This window comes from Delphinus delphis, chromosome 5, assembly GCF_949987515.2.
Source record: "Delphinus delphis chromosome 5, mDelDel1.2, whole genome shotgun sequence".
In the NCBI taxonomy this organism is placed as follows: Eukaryota; Metazoa; Chordata; class Mammalia; order Artiodactyla; family Delphinidae; genus Delphinus; species Delphinus delphis.
In genome coordinates this window covers 12426302-12444675 of record NC_082687.1, presented here as the reverse complement: position 1 = coordinate 12444675, position 18374 = coordinate 12426302, and the positions used below count along the sequence as shown (strand labels likewise).

The following is an 18374-nucleotide window of genomic DNA, read 5'->3' as shown; positions in this document are numbered from 1 at the left end:
CTCTCATTCAAACAAAATGACTAATAGCTAATCATCTACCTATGGAGCTTCTTTTCTTTGCACAAAATTTACCACAGTTTTGTACAAAACTTTAGAGGATCATAAATGATCATTTATAACTGACATATACGTACAATGAATGTATCATTTAAAAAATAGATTTACTTAATTTCCTAAAAGGTTTCTTGTTATATTACAGCCTTTTTGGCAAAAGAATGTATGTTGTTTCACACTTAATCAAACAAATACTATATCTGTCTTGAAAGAAAATTATAGGAAAGAACTTAGATCACTAAGAATGATTCAGTCAAGTTATAGAAAATCAACGTAATATTTTAAGAAAGCAAAACTACTTCTCATTTTAACAAGTCTGTTATTCACACAACATGGGAAAAAAATAAAAATTAAGCATAGGAAACATAATTACTAGGAGAAATTCAAGAAAACAAATAAATTTGGGAACCTCGTGTGAAAAGACATCTTTAAACCTTCACAAGAACAAGTCAAAATTTTTACTATCAACACAAACTTTTACTTTGACATAAGAATTTTTACTATAAACACAAACGTTTACTTTGACACAGTTCAATTCTAACAGAATATGTGAAAGGACAGTCTCATTTTTAATGTATATAATAAAAACATGATGTAGATAAGGAAGCTCAGAATTATGTGGTAACCAACTCCCTTTGGACAGATGGTGCACCTGAGGCAGTTAGACTCCATTTCTCCTGCAAGATGGTGGCCATCTAAGGGCAATGTTGGTGCTGCACAAGGGGCAGGGTACCACCTGTCTATCACCAACAGCACTGGGAATCCCCCAGGCAATGCATGCATTTAGCACAAGTTCTAAAGTCTTGGGCCCTCTGCAGCTGATACTTGGTATGAATAGAAGTACACCATTTAAAGGTGGCTCAAGTACACAGTAGATCCCTGAGTCTAACAACAATTTTGACTACATTTTTATTGTTTTGAAATTTTCTGATGTTTATATCAATACAATTGCTGCATCATCTCAGCAATACTGTACTGGAAACAACGTTAAAATTAAGCCATTGAGTACATTCATGATGCCTGAATCCCTGTCTGCAATATGAGAAGCATTCAATGAAAAGTGTAACATCATTTGAGGATATTGTCAATAAAATATGATGGGAAAAAGTACCAAATCTATATGAAAAATACATTTCTTGGCACAAGACATATGTTAAAAATACATTTGGGTAAATTTTATTATGTAGAGACACTTTATCAGGGTTAAATAACTTTAGTCATGTCATTTAAGTGCAACTATTAGAGATGGTAAAGTTGAGACAGGAGGGGAGATGTGTCCTCTAATTTATCCATTCAGACCTTCAACCATTCACTGAAAACACATTATGAGATTTTATGCCTGTAATTCTGACAGACTGCTATTGATGAAACTAGTGTAATGAAGAAATTTCAACTGGGTTTTGCTTCCAGAATTGGCCATACAATATCAGACCAATTATCATGGACTACAGTGAATATATTCATTTCATTAAATGAATTTTGCCTCTTTTAATACAACAAAAATATATTGACACATCCAGTTAGCTAATATGCTGATATCACATATTTATATGGTAGTGAAATATTTTTAAATGCCATTTGAAGCAAAATAAAAAGAAGTAAATGTCTTTCAGTTAAGTTAAACTCAATTTCTTCTTAATTCATTGTAACTATTCTGAATTCCTCTTTGCCATGAGAAATGCTCTGAAGGCATATTCTCTCCTTTCAGAGGCTATGAAGCAACTGCAAGTCACTGAGTGGTGTTTGAAACCAGCTTTTGAGGTTCCACCTGCCTTGCCTTAGGACAGCACTGTGAAGACTTCCTTCTCTGCAGTTTCCTGCCTGCTTGAAATGAAGCACCCGGTTCTTATCTCACTGTCACCCTGGTGACAACTGCAGTTCATCTCTGAATAAACAGGTAATTCAGGTAACGTCCAATACTTCCTCCTTCCTACACTCTATTCCAGAGTCTTTTCTCTCATAAACAGAACAGTAATGATGCAAGAAAAAACAACATATATTTCCCAGCATCTTCGTAAGCCTTATTCAACTTCATGGTGAATTTTTTTTTCAATAAGGTGATTGATTACTTGGGTGTCTAAACTACAATACCAGTTCACTTCTTTTAATTCTTCTCTCACTTAGATTATATATAATATATAGAGAAAAGACCTAATTTTTTTTGCCAACTATCTAGTGCTGGGTATTCTATTTTATTTTTTCTTATTTTAGCCTCACAATAATCCTATCACTATTTTGCTCACCTTAAGAGTAAAGAAACTTCTCCTAGAGTTAAGTCTTAGGGAAATGTTGATTTTCTATTATATCAACTTTTACTTCATAGAATTTAGTTCTCTATTAATTTCAGAGGAATGATCAACTTTATGCAAAGGAATTATAATTTGGAATATAATTTGTTTCAGAAAGCAAAGCATAATCTTGTGGGAGGGACTCATCTAAACACTGTATACAACACTGGTTGGATTAAGATAAATTCCACAACCAATGTACAAAGTCCTTTGTTAAGACAAAACAAAACAAACAAACAGAAACCGAAAAAAAAAAATAGGAAAGTGTTTCCTGATTGAAGGGATCAGAAGAGTTCCAAGGAGATGGTCTTTGAGATAGGTCTTGAATGATAGGTCTTGAATGATAGATTTTTGTAAGGTGTGTGTATTGGAGGTTGAGGCTGGGGGAAGGGGTTTTAAGGAAACTACCAGGTGAAGTTAATGGCACAAGCACAGACAAGGTGTATGAACTAAAGGAGAGCATGTAGTTCTCAAAAACTGGAAAGTAGATTTAGGCTACAAAAAGGAGGAAGACAAATTTGAAAATAGTACCAAGTTTCGACATGGGAAAAAAATTAGGTCGCAGGTACTTCTGGGAGATAGTCCCTAGTAGTATAGATTTCACTGGCGTATTTGAAGATTTTTGGTTCATCCATCCTCCTAATAGACTCCACTGGGTGCTGCAACTCATTCCTTATAGACTCCACTGGGTGCTGCAACTCATTCATTATCATCAAGCCAACATTCCAGTAACCTTGACTTACAAGAGATGGCTTCAACTTGTATGGTGCTCAGAATCTATTTTATAGTCTATTTTTATAAGCCTTTCGCTTATATAATAGTTCTGTTTTGTTTTTCACATCAGTCACAATTTATTGCAGTATTTTATGTAAATTCAAGGGTATATTCACAATAGGCACGGAAAAAAAGGTTTTTTTTCTGACATATATTGTTATTTGAAGTTTAGATACATCTAGGCATAAATTACAGTTTCACTCCAAAGAAACTACACAGTTTACTGACATCCAAAGACTGTTAAAGTCTTAACACAAAATAATTTAGATAGACTTAAAATCATTTTTCCTGGATTTAGGAAAAAAGTTTAGTCTTTGTAGATCCGATTCAGTGTGCAGAATTTTATTTTAGAACATAAATTGCCTTGATTACCAATTCTGCAATCTTATTCCTACAGCAGTAGGAAGAATTATACTGTCACTGTCATCTCTTGACTTTCATAGCACTCCAAATGCTTCTTTAAAAAGTATGAATTTAATTTATATTTTAGCATTTGCAGTATAATGATTTTGCTAAACTTAAACAAAATTTCAAAGCCTTTATTTTCCCATTAACTTACATATTTGGTCTTAAGCATATAGGAGCTTATACTTAATTTCCTTCCCTTCCACAAAATATTTTATAAAAATAGTAAATACAGAAAAAAATATATGTATATAAAATCATTCATGTTTTAAATATCACTGGAATTTTGCAATGTCAACTATTTAGTATTGTTTTTAATATATCCAGTTAAAAAGGCAAATTTGTGTTGACCTGAGACGTATAGTTCCTGATATTTCTCCTCTTATATGTTTTACTTTTCTTCTTTACATGATAGAAGTTTACATATAGAAGATTAACTATCTTTCTAATATAAAAATGTACAATAATAAGCAACATCTAGACACGTTTGGCCAAAGGAGAAGTATCAGGGCAGACAGGATTTCTCAGCCATGAAGAATTCTAATATCCTATGACTGAGAGGATCTTTTAAGGCATTTGAAGTGCTCAGACTCATTCAGTAACATAAAAATACCACGGTTCAACCACATAAATTTACTTGGGCAATATTTGTAATACAATTTGCTTTCTCGGGAAGTAGGTATTACATATTGGATATACAATTTTTATAGAGTGTTTTTAATTATACAAGTGTGCCTGTGATTGCTGGTATAGTATATGAAGTCAGATGACATATTAAGAAATTGAAAAGTTTCTGTGGTTTAAGAAAACTCAAACAATGCTGAATCATTCTCTTTTCTGTTATGCAGTTAAGTTAGAAGAAATAATGTGTATGACATCGATTCATTTAATCACGTACCCATTCCCTTCCTCCCTCATTCACCCAATATTTACTGAGCATTACTATGTGGGCCAGGTGTTATAGACATAATGACTGATATACCTTCAGTTTTAAGGAACAAGACCTCTTAAAAACGCAAAACTGTACCAAAGGGTAACAAAATATGTTCTTTATATTCTAATATTCTAACTGTATTTTTATTCACAGATTTCAGAAAAAATACAATTACACTATTTCTTCAAGATAATATAACTATATAATTATGTGTATAAAATTGGTTGTAATTCTGCAAAAAAATAAACAGATATACATATGCACTAAGATCTTGCCCCACCTTTAAAAAAATGTGGTGAGGCAATTGAAAAATATAGTCCTTCTATTGCATTCATTTCTTTTAGACTATGATGAAAAACTTGAGTGGTTAACCCTATGTCTTCTAATATTTTCAATTTGCACTTAAAGAAAGTAAAAATAGGCAAGAAGCATTACTGTGTTTTCACGTCCTCCCTTTGATACAAATGAATCAAGCTATTGTTATATGGGCACATTAGGGCAACAAATTGAAGACTTCAACATTAATAAAAGGAGGTAAGAAGCTGCCAGTAAGAAAGTATGAAAAAGTAGAAAATTTGACATCCTCTAAGGAATGGAAAATCATACTAGATATGAAAAAAATGACTGCTGGTGCAAAAGTAATGAACAGTGAAACCTAACTATAAAATGTTTAATGCTTGGAACTACAGAGTGTACCCATTAATATACTTCTATGACATGAAATATTATAGAGATTGAGTTAGGTGCCTCCAGTGTATAAAGTATGACCTGAGATTAAATTCTGAAATGATCATGAATTCTGTGAACCCACTGGAGTTCATCTGTTCTCTGAAAGCACAGTAAAGATGAGTGGTGACCAAACTCCCAGTTCAGTGTTTTCTAAATTGTCTGAAGCTGCTTATTTAGCTACTTGTGGGGCTTTACTTACTTTGAAAAAGTAGGCAATAGGCAGGAAAGTCAGATGTAGTATATAAATTCTTCCCAATGCACACAGTGAACCATCACAGAGCATTAACTGACCTCCTAGGGTCCCTATGTCAATTCCCAGAGGCCACGAGAATTAACTGCCCTTACACATCTCCCAAGCTGATAGGTCTCAAAGTTTAGAGAAATTTAACATTATTAAAATATTATATCCCTAGGCTTCATTCTCAGAAATTTTGATTGTATAGTCAGGGCTTTGTAATTTTCATAAAATTCTGGGTGATTATGATATGTTAGACATTGGTAACTCATTTTAAGCAGAGACTTGGGGCAAGTCTTGAGAGTTCCAATTATATACAAACAGTGTCTGTTTCCAGAGAAAAAGTATCATTTTGTATAAATAAAGTACCATTGATCAGAAAGGGACTTTTTTTGGCCACATCAGACCTCAGTGGCTATAACCACTGGGGTATATTTAACCAAGAGAACACAGACTCTTAATGAAGAGATAGACAAATTTTCCTTGGGAAATTTATTTAATGTTAAGTTCACTATTTTACAGCCTATCAGTTTCATAATTCAACAGAATTCTTTAAGACAGAAAGTAACAGAGATTGGACTCATATGTGAGGAACTATTTCTGATGTGTATACAGTCGACCCTTGAAAACTCAGGGGTTAATCCGAATATAATTTATAGGTAGCCCCATATCTGTGGTTCCTTCACATCCTCCGATTCAACCAACTTGACCATGTAGTACTGCAGTATTTACTACTGAAAAATATCTGCGTGTAAGAGAACCAGCGCAGTTCAAACCCTCATTGTTCAAGGGTCAACTGTATTTGAAATATATGTTTTACAAAATATATATATCTTAGCAACCATACACACACACACACACACACACACACACACACACACACGCACACACACGCACACACCCCAAAACCTGTCACATGAGATAAAATCGAAACTCCGCACTTTGGTATACAATGTCCTTTCAAAATGTGAGCTAATTTTTCTGTCGTATCTTCTGCTCTTGCCTTACTCATATGAAGGTCCTGACCCAGAAAGTCTCACAGAGCCCTGGATCTAGTGTGACTCTAGTGTGACTCTACATTTTCTGAATATACAGTTTCAATGAGGTATATTCAGAATTAACTTAATTTAATACATAATAAGTATTAATAGAGTAATTATGTGGACTTAGAGGATATGAAAAAATAAAGGATTCCATCAAGTTCAAAGGTCTTTAAAGTTAAATGGAAAAAAATATTTATATATCTTAGGTGTCAAAAAATTATGTAAAATCCAATCAAGTCCTATAAAAGTATGGGAGGTTTACAAACAATATAATTAGATTGGGGACCTATACACATGAGTTCTTCCAGTTTATAAAGTTATGTTAAAGATCATTTCTAGACCTCAGTATATTTAATACAATCCTAAACAAAAGCCTGTTACTATCTTGGCTCAGTATCCCCCAAATTGGTTAGAATTACCTTATTATTACTTTAATGGATAAGATTTTTTCAAATTTAGAGAGAGATCAAATTAATAACAAAAATTTTTAAGAGAATAAAATCAGATATATTAATATTATTAATTTTAGATGTATGAACTGTAAAGTTCAATATTTGTGTACTTATAACGTGCCTAACTGAAGTAATACATAATTGAATAATTTAGATGTTAAAGTGGAAATTTTATTAAGTTGTTATATAGTATTGGAGATTATAAACAAACTTAAGATGTCATATAATTATACATTTATTAGAATACTCAAATACTGGGATATTTTGTTAATGATATAACCGAAGTAGAGTACTTTAAAAAGGTGAACAAATGTACTTAACTTACAACTGCAGTTTATAATATTCAAAGGTGTTTCATTAACTTTTTAAGTGACACCAAATATTTTTCGAATATTTAAAAGTAATTGTTGGGCTTCCCTGGTGGCGCAGTGGTTGAGAGTCAGCCTGCCGATGCAGGGGACACGGGTTCGTGCCCCGGTCCGGGAGGATCCCACGTGCCGCAGAGCGGCTGGGCCTGGGAGCCATGGCCGCTGGGCCTGCGTGTCCGGAGCCTGTGCTCCGCAACGGGAGAGGCCACAACAGTGACAGGCCCGCGTACCGCAAAAAAAAGTAATTGTTAAAACAGAAGGAGGGGGTGAAGAATGAGCAGAGAGAGGCTGACTGACTAAAGACTTAAAAAGTTAAAGTCTTAATAAGAGAGTAGATTTTTAAATTTGTAACCTTAATAAATTGTACATTTATTTTAAAACCAAATCAACTCCTACATGGTCTTTTCTGCTCACAAAAACCACCCTTAAAGACACCAATGAGTCATTATGAACCAATCGTTAACCTCTTAATGCAAAGTTATTTCTCTTTTCCTATGACTTATAATAAGGTTTTTACAATACCTGTCAGAATCCTTCTCTTTTTCTATTTAAAATTCTGTTTTCTCCAGTGGACTACGAGCTGCTTATAGCCTGCTCTGTACATTCATTACATCCTCAAACAAAATATTACTAAATTAAGTGCATCCTTCCTCTTTGAACAATTTTCTGGATAAGGTGATGCTATGCTCTGTCTATAAAACTCTTGCTACCTTTGCTGTGTCGCTATTTCTTCCTCATACCCATTAGGAATAAGCATTTCCTAAGGCTAATACCTATTCCCCCACCCTGTACCTTATCATCACCAGTTCTCCCCCAGAGAGCACATCTATTCTCAGTTTTAACCACTCCTTCCCAAATCAGTACAGGTACTTCGGCAATTGCCTTTGAGCTCCAGCGCCATGTTTATGATTACCTGCCAGACATTAAGATTTCTCATCTCAGCAAATAACATGGCTTTAAAAATGTCAAAAGAATTTCTTCAAAGCCAGCATAGTCTGTGGTTTTCTCACTTTCTAGCAGGAGCAACATTATTTTTCCAGTTACCTACTACTGAAAACTTGGAATCGTTATTGGCATTTCCCTCTTTCAATACATTTCCTCCCATTCTCAGTGAGTCTCCTTGAGGATTTATTTCTCTATGTATCTGCCCTTTTCTACCATTCTCTCTACCACCATCACCCCATCGTCCTGGTTTCTGCCACCATAGTTCATGTCCAGACCATCTCCCACATTTAGCAGTTGGCTGACTGTTCTTCCTGAGTGTTGTCTCTCATTATAATCTACCTCATGTGCTGCTGCCAGGGTGATCTACCAACCTGATACACATCAGTCCTCGAATAGGGTCCAAATTCTTTAGCTATACATTTAAATGCTCTGTGTTCTAGCATCATAACTCCCTAATGTTATTTCCCATGCTTTCCTTTCATGGATGCTCTAATCCAAGGGCTGGTAAACTTTTCTGTAAAGGGTCAGATCATAAACATTTTAGGCTTTGTGGGTCATGCAGTCTATGGTATCTGTCCCAACCATGCATTATAGCACAAAAGCAGCCATAGATAACACATAAAGAAATGGATGTGGCTATGTTCCAATAAAACTTTATAAAACAAAACAGGTGGTGGGGGGACTAGATTGAGCTGGAGGGCCATATAGAGCCCACACCTGTGTCTAATCCAATCACATTTATCTGCTCTTTTCCTTCAGATGTAATCACCATCTCACTTCCATAGACTCTTTCACAATTCAAAGGCCCCCTCTTTTCTTTTCTGACCATGGAAGTCTTATGAATCTCTATATGCCTAATACTCTCTTTGGAAACTTCTTTTAATCCTCAATTTCACAGTGATCCATTTTTTTCTTAAAACTTCAGTAGATGTCTCCTTTCTTTGTTTTTTCATTCACTTAAACACTTAGGAAACACTCACATGTCAGAAGCTATTACAGGGACTAAAGTTATAAAGATGAGCAGATACTGTAGGAATGGCAAGTCTTGTGTGAAGGGGGTGCAGGTGGGGATGGGAGTGGTGGTAAGTTGCAGTGACTTCACTTTAATACATGTAATGAAAGTATGAGTATCACATTTATTCTTGGCTAAGACGTTCAATTTATACCTGAATTTAGAGAACACTAATAAACAATCACTACATTATAGACATATTTTAAAATTACTACTATATTTTAAAACTAACTATATTTTAAAGTTTTCATAAGAAATAGCTAGTAAGCACTTAAAATATCAATGAACCATAAGTGATATTATTTAAAAAAATAAGCCAACTGAAGGTTTATAGCTTAAATGTCTTGCAGTTTCTGCCATAATATAATATTGAACTATGTTTCATATGTTAAAGTTTAAAACCTATTTAAAAAATCAATATAGTGAAAAGAAAGATAAAGTATATCCATTGTTAATCCTCTATTTATAACCATGCTAACATTGCTAGTGCCATGTCTCTACTTATGTTTCACTGTGATGTCATATTGCTGTTTTGCAAGTAAAATTATTAGACACATCAAATAATGTGTAAAAATAATATAAAAATAAGATACTTATTTAATGAAAAATTTGAGTTAAAATGAAGCCAAACTAAACATAAGAGGTTTCTTTTTATGCAGAGAAGGGCAAGTAGATGTATCTTAAAAACAAAATAGCTTACTTTTTTGTATGCCTTAAGTATAGGGCCTGTTGCATAAAAACAGTTATGTGTGTATATCATCTTTTCTAACAGATAATAAGTTTATGGAGAGCAAGGATCATATGGGGTATGTTTTTGTATCCATTTTGCTTCATACAGTATCTTACTGAAAATATTTGTTCATAGTTATGGAAGCAGAAGATATGAAATAAATATTTTGTTCCTTAAAGAAACTATTATAAGGTCTAAACTTTTTAAAAAACATAGGAGTAAAAGTTTTATTAAATATTCCATATTTGATTTAAAATCAGCAAATACAGTACATATAAAAAACCGTATCTGCTTCAGCAAGGTTGCAGGATATAAGATCAATATACAAAAATCAATTATATTTCATATCTGATCAACAAACAATCCAAAGTAAAATAATAAAACAATCCCATTTATAATAGCTTCAAAAAGAATAAAATATTCATGAATACATTAAATGAAAGAAGAGTAAGACTTGTACACTGAACACTACAAAACATAGTTGAAAGAAATTAAAGAAAAGCTAAATAAATTGACAGAAAGCTCATGTTCATTGATTGGAAGATTTAATACTTTTAAGATGGGAATACTCCCCAATTTGATCTACAGATTCAGTATAATCTCTATAAAAATCCTAGCTGCCAGTTTTGCAGAATTTGACAGGTTGACTTTAAAACTCACATGGAAATTAAAGGAACCCAGAGTAGTCAAAATGATCTTGAGAAGAACAAAATTGAATGACTTACATACTCTGATTACAAACATACAATAATCAAGATACTGTGGGATTAGGATGAGAACAGACATACAGATCAATAGAATAGAACTGAGGGTCCAGAAGTAAGCATCCACATTTATAGTCAATTGTACTTTGACAAAGATGGCGTGACCATTCAATGGGTACAATTGGTGTTGGAACAAGTGTATATCCACATGCAAAAGAGTAAAATTGGGCCCCTACTTCACAACATACGCAAAAATTAAATCAAAATGAATCACTGTTTAAAATGTAAGAGCTGAACTATAAAAGTATTAGAAGAAATCTTAAGAGTAAATCTTAGTAACATTGGGTTAGGTAAAGTTACCCAGCTACCAAAAAAAAAAAAAAAAGATAAGCTGGACTTCATGAAAATTAAAAACTTTTGTGCTACAAACGATACCATCAAGATAGTAAACAGACAACCCACAGTTGGTGGAAAATATGTGCAAATCCTATATCTGATAAGGGACTTGTATTCAGTATATACAAATAACTTTTATAACCTAACAATAAAAAGAAAACCAAATTAAAAATGGTGAAAGGATTTGAATAGATATTTCTTCAAGTATGTACAAATGGCCAATAAGCACATGAAAAGATGGTCATCATTAGTCACTAGAAAAATGTAAATCAAAACCATAATCAGATATCACCTCACAGCCACTAGGATTGCTATAATATTAATATTAATAAAATTAGAAAATAACAAGTGTTGTTAAGGATGTGAAGAAACTGGAACCCTCACGCATTGCTGGTGAGGACGCTAAGTGGTACAGTCACACTGGAAAGCAGTTCAGTAATCCTCAAAACGTTAAACATAGAGTTATCATATGAATGATCAATTCCACTTCAAGATATTTGTGAATAGCAATGAAAAAAATATGATCACATAAAAGCTTGTACATAGAAGTTAATAATATCATTATTCATAATAGCCAAAAAGTGGAAACAACACAAATGCTCATAAACTGTATAATGGATAAACAAATGTGGTATATCCAGACAATGGAATATTGTTTACCAATAAAAATGAATGAAGTACCAAAGTACCAATCCATGCTACAACAGGGATGAATCTTGAGAACATAACGCTAAGTGACAGACGTCAGTCACAAAAGTCCTTATATTGTATATTTCCATTTATGTTAAATGTCCAGAAGAGGCAAATCCACAGAAAGAGAAAACAGATTAACGGTTGCCAAAGCCTGGGAGAATGGAGAAATGAGGAGTGACTACTATTGGGTACAGAGTTTATTTTTGGGGTGATATTCTTAAAATAGATAATGGTGAGGGTTGAATAACTGTGAATATACTAAAACCACTGAATTTTGTACTTTAAAAGGGTAAATATTATGGTACTTGACTTATAATTCAATAAAGCTATTATATTTTTTCAATCTGCACTTGCTTCAGGAAGTGAAATAGGCTTCTCTTTCAAAAAATAACTAACAAGTGCTCGCTTCGGCAGCACATATACTAAAATTGGAATGATACAGAGAAGATTAGCATGGCCCCTGCACAAGGATGACATGCAAATTCGTGAAGCGTTCCATATTTTTAACATCATTAATCATTAGAGAAATGCAAATCAAAACTACAATGAGATATCATCTCACACCGGTCAGAATAGCCATCATCAAAAAATCTAGAAACAATAAATGCTGGAGAGGGTGTGGAGAAAAGGGAACACTCTTGCACTGCTAGTGGGAATGTGAATTGGTACAGCCACTATGGAGAACAGTATGGAGGTTCCTTAAAAAACTACAAATAGAACTACCATATGACCCAGCAATCCCACCACTGGGCATATACCCTGAGAAAACCATAATTCAAAAAGAGTCATGTACCAAAATGTTCATTGCAGCTCTATTTACAATAGCCAGAAGATGGAAACAACCTAAGTGTCTGTCATTGGATGAATGGATAAAGAAGATGTGGCGCATATATACAATGGAATATTACTCAGCCATAAAAAGAAACAAAATTGAGTTATTTGTAGTGAGGTGGATGGACCTACAGTCTGTCATACAGAGTGAAGTAAGTCAGAAAGAGAAAGACAAATACCATATGCTAACACATATATATGGAATCTAAGAAAAAAAAATGTCATGAAGAACCTAGGGGTAAGACAGGAATAGAGACACAGACCTACTAGAGAATGGACTTGAGGATATGGGGAGGGGGAAGGGTAAGCTGTGACAAAGTGAGAGAGTGGCATGGACATATATACACTACCAAATGTAAAATAGATAGCTAGTGGGAAGCAGCCGCATAGCACAGGGAGATCAACTGGGTGCTTTGTGACCACCTAGAGTGGGATAGGGAGGGTGGGAGGGAGGGAGACGCAAGAGGGAAGAGATATGGGAACATATGTATATGTATAACTGAGTCACTTTGTTATAAAGCAGAAATTAACACACCATTGTAAAGCAATTATACTCCAATAAAGATGTAAAAAAAAAAAAACTCAACAAAAAATAACTAACAAAATAAAATTTCAAGACTAGATTTTGTGGCAATGTCTCTTTCTGTAAAGCTAACTTATTTCTCCAGGTTCTGTTAACCCTGCCTCAGGAATGCATGGCCAGACTTCCTCCCCAAGAAATATAATTCTTTGAATATGCTTCAAAGTTCCCTAGTTCCTACTGGTACACAGAAGAGCTAAGGTGCTGGTCTCTGTCACTCAGGGGAATGTTAGCTTGTCTCTGACCATTCCTAAAATTCTACATTGTACTTAAAACCTTATAAAAAATGAGAAGTGATGTGAAGTGAAATTCATGGATTATCCTAATTCTCATTTTTGTAAAGATTGTTTACTTCTTTTCTCTTAAATCTGCTAGTAATCCTTCTGAGTAGTTATAGTAATAAACAGATTCAAGTTGCCTTTCAACTTTTCTCATTTCCTCATATCCAGTCTTATAGCTCTGAGTAATTATAGGACTGAAAACATAAAATAAGGCCATAACAATAAGACAACAATAAAAACACCAAGAAAGCAATAGGATGTGTTAGAAAATGTCGTGTTAGTAAACAAATGGCATTAAGATTTAACTGTATCTAGAACATTCTTTAAATTTAAAGTTTGATTTTGAAAATTCACTATCAGTGTTACTCAAGGTTTTAAGAACATCAGTGTTCTTATAAGAATATGAGGAAAGTTTTCAAAGTAAAAATATATTCCAATAATATCAGCCATTATGTTACAAAATAATTACAAAAATACATGAAGTTAAAAAACTAACAAGCGAGACAGCTAAATGAATACTTACACAAGAAATTCTATTAGTTTTTACTGTTGGCATAATGAACATGAATTGATTTTATAGTTCTCTAGGTCAGAAGTCCAGTATGTTTCTCATGAGAGAAAACCAAGGTGTCTATATCTCTGTAATTCCTTGGGAGTGTAGGGGAGAATTTGTTTCCTGCTCATATGAGTTGTTGGCAGAACTAAGCTTCTTGCAGTTGTAGGACTCAGGTCCCCACTCTCTTGCAGGCTTTAAACTGAGACTGGCATCCACATTTCTTAGTTCATGGTCTACTCTCTCTTCCCCTTTTAGAGCTCAGGTGGTTACACTGGGTCCACCTGGATAATCCAGGATAATCTCCCCACTGTAAAGTCAGCTGATTAGCAGCCCTAATTCCACCTGCTACATTAGTTTCCCTTTTCTGTATAATTCTGCTTTCCCTATCACATTCCTCATGCAATGTAACATATTCAAAATACTGAGGATTAGGGTGTGGACATGTTTGAGGGGCCACCATTCTGCCTACCACAGTATGTAATCAATGTAGTTGTTAATGAGTAGGGGGAGGGGCAAGATGGTCTCTTTTTTCCTTTAAAAAAAAGGAATTTTTAAAATTGAAATCAGATATTTTCCTTAGCTTTTTGATATAAATAGAGAAAGAAAAAGATGACTGGGATACCTTACAAGGAAAATATAAGGTGATATTATTTTTATTCATCAATTCAAATTATATTTTTGAGTAACTACTTTGTATAAGTTGTAGACTAGGCCCTCAGTATGCAAAAATGAACAAAACATAAATAGACCTTGCCTTCTGAGGGCTTAAAGTCTAGTGAGAGAAATGAGCAATGGCCACATAAGCACATAAATAAATCTACAATCACAACTTACAGTAAGTAGTATAAAGAAAACAGCATAAATAGTATAGAGTAGCATTTAGTGACAGAGGACTCTGCTACGGGTGAAGGCGAGCTACATCGGATGGTCAAGGATTATTTTAAATGGCAATGACCTGAAGGATTTCATGTTTCCCAACAAAGGAAGTGAAGAACCCTTGGGCATGGAGAGTAAACGTTTTTGTTATAGACATCTTTTGTTATAAATTGCACAAACATAACCTAAGGAAATACACGTTGAGGCTGCCTGAGGACTGCCTGCCAAATCAAAACTGTAGAGAGTCAACACTTCCCGACACCTCCACCACCACCCTAGCTGTTGCCTGGACTATTAGTAGCACCCATACTGGTCTTCCTATCCCCACCGTTGCCTGTTAGAGTCTATTTTTTACATATAAGCCAGAATGTCTGTTTTTTGAAAAAACAAAACAAAACAAAAAAAAGGTAAGTTAGGCAAAATCAGTCCTCTGTTGAAGCCATTTGAGTGGCTTCCCACTGTATTCATAGTGAAATCAAATTCCTTACCAGGTCTTAGAAGGTACTATATGGTCTTCTCCTCAAACCTCGCCCCCCTTCCCGCCGACCCCCCCCCCCCACCGCCTCCTTGCACTGCTAGAGCATCATTTCCTACCATCCTCCTTTGCTGACCCTGCTCTTGTCATAGTGTCTTTGGTTATTTGTAAGTGCACTCCTCTCTCAGGCCTTATGGCCTACAAAACATACAGGAACTCCCACTCTTAACCCTTGCTATCCTTCATACCCTGCTTTATGAATATTTTCACAGAATTTGCCACCTGACATAACATTTTATTTGTCTGTTCTATTTGTTTATTGTCTGTTTCCCTGTATTAGGATGGAAGTTCTATGAGAGCAGTGGAATTTTCTGATTTCTTCCATAATGAATCCCCAATAATGCCTGGTACATGGAAGATGATCAGTAACTTTTACTCAGTGAATTAATGGAAACAGCTTTTAGGGAAATTTCAAAGGTTACTTCTTACCTAAGGAGCTGTGCCCTTGGGTAAGATTTAGAGACAGTATATCTGGATTCTGGTCTTAACTTCAATACCTACTCTAACACGTGTTAATACCTTAGATAAACCACTTGTTAACATGATCTTCAGGTTATTCTTCTGTAAAATGGAAAAAATATATATATTTCTGTCCTATCTTCAGGATATTTAGGATCAAATAAGAGAATATATATGAAATTATTAAATATAGATACTGCAAATGTATGAAATGTGATTATTACTCTGTGCCTTTCTCGGTCATTCTTAACTTTGAGTTTTATAAATATTAGATTACATTGGCAACACTCATAAAATACAATTAAAAATAACCTTATTTTTTTGTGCCTCACAATCCTTTAAAATTTATTCTGCAGGCTTAATTTTCCCTTATTCTTGGAAAAAAATTCTGACAGGCCCTATGACTCTTGTGTTTATTCTTAAGCAATAAAGGAACATTGGTCACATTCTTAATTCAGTGATTTAAAAATCTCTAGCCTTAGTAAAAATTCAAACTCTGACCCTGGTTAGATATTGGGGCTTCTCTCCTCCCCCATCTTGCAGGTGGGGAATTTTTAGCTGGGGAAATATAGTTGACTTTTTTCTCCTTCCCAGACCAGCTGTTCTGTGATTTCTGCTCTCTTAGTTTTTCAACTGGGATTTCTGCCTCCCTCAGAGTCGGAGCACAGGAGAGCAGAAGAGAAAGAAAAGGGTATTATTATTCTTGGTCCTGCATTTGCAACTTTCATGGATCTTTAGAAACCATGGCACTTATCCTTTCTCCTCCTAACACATGCATTTTCATGGGTGTTCCTGTCACAGATTTCATATCTACTCTAGCTGGTTGCTAGCTTCTTCCCCAATCCCTGGAATCCAGTGGTACTTCCAGATTCGCTAGAGAATTCTCTCTAGTGAGGTTTGTTTGTTCCTATAATTGGCCTTCAGAATGGGACCTAAGATGACTCAGACAAGAGATATTCTATCTTCTGTCTGGCTTATATCTACTACACAGGGCACATGTATAATTTGCCCTATAAACACTGAGGATTCAAATTACACAATGTAGCATCAATTTCTACTTCAATCAGCTCTAAATGTTAGTTAAATAGTTACTCATGTTTAAGGGGCATGAATCAGCCACTAGGCCTCCATGTCTTCCATCCTGCAGGAAATACATATTACATTTTCTAATTAGACTTCCTTCCCTCTTTCCTTCCTTACCCTCTCTCTCGGCTGAGGTGAAGGCTGAAAACTTCTTCAACTCTTCTCCGTGGGAGTAGGGTGGGTGGGATGTGCAGTAGAAGGACTCATAGAACAGCAACAGCTCTATCCAAAGAAATCTTCTCCAAAATGTCTCTAACTTCCAGCATGCTTTTATCTTCTATGTGAGCAGGCATTTAAGAAGAGTATAAGCATTGATTGTACCTTCCTTTGACAATTTTTCATTTTGGCATTGTATCCATTTTGGAGTGTCACATGTATTGTATCATGATACCACAAAAAACTTTTCAATTTACCATCCTGTTACATTTCTATTAAAAAAAACACAAACCCTGCAGCCTCCATTGTGTGTGTGTGTGTTTTTAGATAGTTTAGGTCCTCACTGCCTCAGAATAGTTATTACCAGGTTTTCTAGCTGATCTCTTTGCCTATTCTTTCTCCTTCTCCAACTACATCTTTCTATAGAGGGAAGTTCCTTAGATACTGCTGTATGCATGTAACTTACTTGCTCAGAGGGATTTAATGGCTCTACTTGCTTACTGGCAAAAACAAACAAACAAAATCTGAACACTTCAGTGTCCTACTGTGCTACCTTATTATTGGACAGAAGCTGATTATGGCAGAGTCATTCCTAAAGGGTTATAGAAGTCATATGCAAATCTCAATGCTTGGAAAAGAAAATGAGTCATCCACATCAAATGATAACAACAAATTTTCCTCCCTACTTGGCAGTGTGCTGACAGGCAGCCTGGGATGTGGTCCTCTTCATCACTGCCCATGTGTCCAAGAGAGAACAGGACTTCCTTTTATACAGACTTGAGTCCCTGAAGGGATACTTGATTCTAAAGTTTCTAAATTGCAGTTAAATTTCCTACCTGAGTGCTGCTTACGACCAAGATCCCCCAATTAGTTTTTCAAGGAAGACTTAGAAAAATTTATCACCTCAGTGGAGCTTACAAACAGAAAGCCAGGCTGAATGTCTTTAATCACCATCTGGTCTCAGAAAATGACACTTCCCTAAGCCACTCCCCAACTGTGGCCTTCGATCTTCAGTTGCCACTCAACAATGTTTGATTCCATTTGACTAATGATTGGCTGTGATGACTCTTCAGTGAGATATGACCACCTTTAGGTGAAATTTCTATACTCAAGCATTGGCTAATAAGAATACTTTGGTCTACACAGGCTGGGCCTTCTAATTTTAGAGCAAGGCATTTAACTGGTTGCTACCTTAGGTTGTGGCTTCTCAACATTAGGCTAGTAGTTCCCTGCACAGTAAAATATTTTAGGAAGC

The 18374-nt window shown here is 34.9% G+C and overlaps 1 protein-coding gene and 1 non-coding gene across 3 annotated transcripts in view; one reads left to right on the top strand and one right to left on the bottom strand.

Annotated features, from left to right (window-relative positions):
• Positions 1-18374, bottom strand: part of GRID2 (glutamate ionotropic receptor delta type subunit 2) — a 1342883-nt gene that overhangs the window by 447823 nt on the left and 876686 nt on the right. The window lies entirely within an intron of this gene.
• Positions 12161-12267, top strand: LOC132426380 (U6 spliceosomal RNA). The gene has a single exon (XR_009519674.1). It is a non-coding gene; the product is annotated as a U6 spliceosomal RNA (small nuclear RNA).